Here is a 6,000-nt window from a genome sequence, read left to right as displayed (position 1 = left end):
TCTCTCGAAATCAGGATGCCTTTGGTAATCCAATTATTTTTCATATTATTTATGTATTGTCCATGTGCCTGTATCAAACTGCCAGACACTAGGGGCGACTGCATAAACTTTCTAATGGGCGAACTAAAAACAATACACTTTATGTATGCCTATTTCCAACTCAATACATTTAATGGAGTGGAATAACAACATAATATTCAGTATGGTTTGGTATATGAACAGTGCTTTTGTAAAAATTAAAGGCTTTGACTTTTGCTGTGTTCAAAACAATGCAATGAATAAAATTGTTGCTAAAACATGCAAATACGTTTATTTTTCTCGTACGATCTTAATTTGAACTAAGAATTATAAATACATTTTAAACTATAAAAAGCACGACTTGTGCCTACGTCTGAATGTTTCACTGTGGCCAGTGGCTACAATATTTATGTAAGGTAAGACGTTTGTGTTCATGGTAAAATTTTGAACCAACTCATTTTGACGATTACACTATTGAATTATATCCTTTGTTTAAATTTATTATTGACGTTGGTTTATCTGAAGGAAAAAGTGATTTAGGATGTTTCCAAAGGTAATGTTTTACATGGATAGAACACTAAGTTTCCAGGATGGGAATCTACCCTCTTCTTCAAGTAGAAAAATACTTAACACATACGATTAAGGAAGTACAAATGGAGATGAACATGCCAAAGTCATGAAAATTGACGACATATATAGCCTAGGTGTACGTCAAAAGTCTTCAAGCACACTTTTGTAATATCTGACATTCTTATCAAAAGGGGTAATTCAATCAGTCAAAGTATCCTTCATCCATGGTGTTTAATGCACTTTAATATAGTGCCACACGTGTATTAAATATCAATAATTAACAGTATAAAATGTAAATATATTAATTTTCGTTACTGATTTGCTTCTCTAGATTTTTTATTAAAAAAAAATATATCTCTTGCCATTGTATTAAAAACACTTATTTAAAGAACAAGAGGATTTTCAAATATTTTTTTCTTTAGTGTTTTTAAGAGTTTTTTCCTCGGGAATCAATCTACAAAGTGCTGTATAAAAATAGATATTGTATACCTATGTAACCCATGAAAATAAATTTCTTTTTATAAAATTCTAATCCAAATTATATTGCCAGTATCTATAGTTATATTGTTGATTCCATAGATAAATGTTTGTTTAATATTGTTTAGTAAAACAGACAGTTATTAGTATGTAAACATGTGTACTATAAGTATAACCAGTTCGCAAAGGTGGTATTTCACTATCTCCCTCCATTCCAACTTCGGCATGGTTCTTATAGCGTGTTTCTAAAGTTCGAATTTTATTTGTTTTCTATAGATGTATTACCGCGAATGCTTATGCCATATGCGACTAAATAAATGAAAAATAAACAAGCTTTAAAATATTAGGGTCACATAAACAAACCATTTTCCAAGTGCATAAATGGTAAAAAATTTAGATTTTAAACAATCGATGTTTTCCCAGCTCAAAATATTAAGCCCTACAAATTTTGGAGTATAAATATGTTCTAAGTCATATATAATATAATAAAATATCATACTATATACTATAATATATATACATAATATGTTTTAATCACCTATACATTAATGGATGGGTAACGAACATAAAATATTATTACTGCCTTGTAATACTTTTTACACTCATGGATGATTACAGTTTATAGTTATTGATCAATCGCTTAAATTGAAGTTAAAAGCGAGACACTCTTGACATCAAAGTTTCAAATCAATCTTCAATTAGTATAAATTAGACAAGTTTGTTATTACTGCAGGCCACATGTATCCAGACTTCGCTGAGGCTGCATGCAAAATTTCGATTCTGTAGCTCATTTCTTGAATATAAAATGATGCAACTTAGAACTTGTTCTTGTTGAAATGAAATTTCAAGTCTACAGATGAAATCTTTCTCAAGATATCTTGCTGTATGATACATTACCTCTCTTATTTCATTTGTGTCATTTAGTTTCATAGCAGCTTTCAAATAATAAAATTTATTATTGTGTATTGTGAAAAAATTTAATGTTTCATCAGACCCACATAACTGAAATAAAAGTCTTATACAATCAGACCAATAAAACTAAATAAAAATAAAATTTTATTTCAGTTATTTATCAGACCCACATAACTGAAATAAAATTTTATTTTTATTTAGTTTTATTGGTCTGATTGTATAAGACTTTTATTTCAGTTATGTGGGTCTGATGATGTGTTCAATGAACACGAAAGGCCTCACAAAAATAAACTTTGTTATTTATTGGAGTGTTTGTTCCTATTTTAGGATACATAATATGTTGCATGTTACAATACATAATTATACTCAGTTTTTTAAAACATTTATTTATTCTGCTATTTTCTCTGTGCCATATTGGTTATGCATAAAACCGACGTAAAAATGTTCGCTAACGCTCAGCCAAATCACATCGAGTGACATGCACCATCATCGTAACCTGTGTTGCCCATATGTGAATGTGCTTGCGCAAAGATAGTTCGTGCGGATAGACAGACAGAAATTACATTTTCCTGCTCTAATTAAATATTATTTAAACATCAATTCATTAACAGTTCAGATAATATTAACAAATTGCAACTAATCATCATTTCAATACATTTGTGACTTAGTTGCAAAAAGCAAGATTAAATGCAGCGTAGATTATTAGTTGGGCCAATTACTAAACCGACTGGCGATAGAGAAAGGTCAAAGATACCGTAGGTCGTGTGGGCATTGGACGTGCTGTAGATAGCAATGACAAGGCCCTCAGAGTGACCGCTCTGCTGCCAGTGCTGTTGAACTAGTCACACTACGCCACACAGTCCACCTCTCTACAGCTGACCGAGGTAAACTATCACTATGTTTCGTCTAGAGTGAGGTCACAGATAGCGTAGGTCGTGTGGGCATTGGACGTGCTGTAGATAGCAATGACAAGGCCCTCAGAGTGACCGCTCTGCTGCCAGTGCTGTTGAACTAGTCACACTACACCACACAGTCCACCTCTCTACAGCTGACCGAGGTAAACTATCACTATGTTTCGTCTAGAGTGAGGTCACAGATAGCGTAGGTCGTGTGGGCATTGGACGTGCTGTAGATAGCAATGACAAGGCCCTCAGAGTGACCGCTCTGCTGCCAGTGCTGTTGAACTAGTCACACTACACCACACAGTCCACCTCTCTACAGCTGACCGAGGTAAACTATCACTATGTTTCGTCTAGAGTGAGGTCACAGATAGCGTAGGTCGTGTGGGCATTGGACGTGCTGTAGATAGCAATGACAAGGCCCTCAGAGTGACCGCTCTGCTGCCAGTGCTGTTGAACTAGTCACACTACACCACACAGTCCACCTCTCTACAGCTGACCGAGGTAAACTATCACTATGTTTCGTCTAGAGTGAGGTCACAGATAGCGTAGGTCGTGTGGGCATTGGACGTGCTGTAGATAGCAATGACAAGGCCCTCAGAGTGACCGCTCTGCTGCCAGTGCTGTTGTACTAGTCACACTACACCACACAGTCCACCTCTCTACAGCTGACCGAGGTAAACTATCACTATGTTTCGTCTAGAGTGAGGTCACAGATAGCGTAGGTCGTGTGGGCATTGGACGTGCTGTAGATAGCAATGACAAGGCCCTCAGAGTGACCGCTCTGCTGCCAGTGCTGTTGTACTAGTCACACTACACCACACAGTCCACCTCTCTACAGCTGACCGAGGTAAACTATCACTATGTTTTCGTCTAGAGTGAGGTCACAGATAGCGTAGGTCGTGTGGGCATTGGACGTGCTGTAGATAGCAATGACAAGGCCCTCAGAGTGACCGCTCTGCTGCCAGTGCTGTTGTACTAGTCACACTACACCACACAGTCCACCTCTCTACAGCTGACCGAGGTAAACTATCACTATGTTTCGTCTAGAGTGAGGTCACAGATAGCGTAGGTCGTGTGGGCATTGGACGTGCTGTAGATAGCAATGACAAGGCCCTCAGAGTGACCGCTCTGCTGCCAGTGCTGTTGAACTAGTCACACTACACCACACAGTCCACCTCTCTACAGCTGACCGAGGTAAACTATCACTATGTTTCGTCTAGAGTGAGGTCACAGATAGCGTAGGTCGTGTGGGCATTGGACGTGCTGTAGATAGCAATGACAAGGCCCTCAGAGTGACCGCTCTGCTGCCAGTGCTGTTGAACTAGTCACACTACACCACACAGTCCACCTCTCTACAGCTGACCGAGGTAAACTATCACTATGTTTCGTCTAGAGTGAGGTCACAGATAGCGTAGGTCGTGTGGGCATTGGACGTGCTGGAGATAGCAATGACAAGGCCCTCAGAGTGACCGCTCTGCTGCCAGTGCTGTTGAACTAGTCACACTACGCCACACAGTCCACCTCTCTACAGCTGACCGAGGTAAACTATCACTATGTTTCGTCTTGAGAAAGTTTCCATTCCTGTTGAATACTATTCGATTAAAATGTAGTTTGCAAAGTTATTGTAAATAATATGTTTTCAATGTAGCCGTAGAATAATGAGCTACCTCCTCTGTCTCTTGTGTAGAGTTGTAGTAAGGAGTAACGCATCCAGAACAGTAAGATGGCTCGATATTTACAAGTTTCACTTACCTCATGGAAATCGTTAAAAATTATACGATAATTACAAATATGTAAAGATATTTATTGAAGACATTTGATCTCAAACAGTTCTCGAGAAATGGACAGACGTAAATATATAACCTACGGACAAACTTGTAAGAAGAGGATGTGTTCGTCATTAAGCACTTTTTATTTAACACATTTTAATTGATTAATTTTCGCGTACCTTGCACTACATCAGGGGGTTTGCTTTAATAATGCCCTAATTAAATAGTGCGTGATTCCAACTTTCTTCCCCCGATTCACTTCTCTTTCGCCCACATGGACGACTTCTTGAGATCTGAATAATTGCTTTGTAATAGTCCTTAAGTTCTGAATGATTGCTCAATACTAGTCTTTAAGATTTGAATTATTGCTGACTGCTAGTCCTTAAGATTTGAATTATTACTGACTACTAGTCCTTAAGATTTGAATTATTGCTGCTTGCTAGTCCTTACGATTTGAATTATTGCTGACTGCTAGTCCTTAAGATCTGAATTATTGCTCAATACTAGTCTTTAAGATTTGAATTATTGCTGACTGCTAGTCCTTAAGATTTGAATTATTACTGCTTGCTAGTCCTTAAAATCTGAATGATTGCTCAATACTAGACTTTAAGATTTGAACTATTGTTGCTTGCTAGTCCTTAAGATTTGAATTATTGCTCAATACTAGTCTTTCAGTTTTGAATTATTGCTCAATACTAGTCTTAAGATTTGAATTATTGCTGACTGCTAGTCCTTAAGATCTGAATTATTGCTCAATACTAGTCTTTAAGATTTGAATTATTGCTGACTGCTAGTCCTTAAGATTTGAATTATTACTGACTACTAGTCCTTAAGATTTGAATTATTGCTGCTTGCTAGTCCTTACGATTTGAATTATTGCTGCTTGCTAGTCCTTACGATTTGAATTATTGCTGACTGCTAGTCCTTAAGATCTGAATTATTGCTCAATACTAGTCTTTAAGATTTGAATTATTGCTGACTGCTAGTCCTTAAGATTTGAATTATTGCTGACTATTAGTCCTTAAGATCTGATTCAGAAGGTTTTCCCTGATAGTATACATTTTTTTTATTTTCTTGGGACAATAAGTTTAGAAATTGCACTTATTCATAAAAAAAATCTTTCAGCTGCTTTCGGAGTGACATGATTTTCTGGATGGGCAATGTTGGGAGTAAGGGCCGCCTCCTGTCGGGATCCACTTGGAAGGGGTTTGGACATTAATCTGCCATGTCTCCTTGGACGTAGGGGAAACTACCTTTGTACCAGCCTCTCCAGTCAAAGTAGTTAGGAGGTGTCTAGGCTAGCAACTGCCCTTAACACTTAAGGACCCCCACCGACTTGTCGTAACCTCCCC

At 37.4% G+C, this 6,000-nt stretch overlaps 1 protein-coding gene across 2 annotated transcripts in view; it reads left to right on the top strand.

The window, feature by feature from the left end:
* The first annotated feature begins 3,937 nt into the window (after nucleotides 1-3,937).
* The window catches only part of LOC124360905 (solute carrier family 22 member 21-like), a 71,033-nt gene continuing 68,970 nt past the window's right edge, over nucleotides 3,938-6,000 (top strand). The window contains exon 1 of one of the 2 annotated variants that reach the window (XM_046814903.1): nucleotides 3,938-4,246. The gene's annotated coding sequence lies outside the window, so the exon portion shown is untranslated. Of the gene's footprint in view, nucleotides 4,247-4,271; nucleotides 4,420-6,000 lie in introns of those variants that run through there. The other variant, XM_046814902.1, reaches the window with a different exon arrangement.

This window comes from Homalodisca vitripennis, chromosome 4 (assembly GCF_021130785.1).
Source record: "Homalodisca vitripennis isolate AUS2020 chromosome 4, UT_GWSS_2.1, whole genome shotgun sequence".
NCBI lineage: Eukaryota > Metazoa > Arthropoda > Insecta > Hemiptera > Cicadellidae > Homalodisca > Homalodisca vitripennis.
Note: the sequence above shows the minus strand (reverse complement) of the source record. Positions and strands in the feature narration are given on the sequence as shown.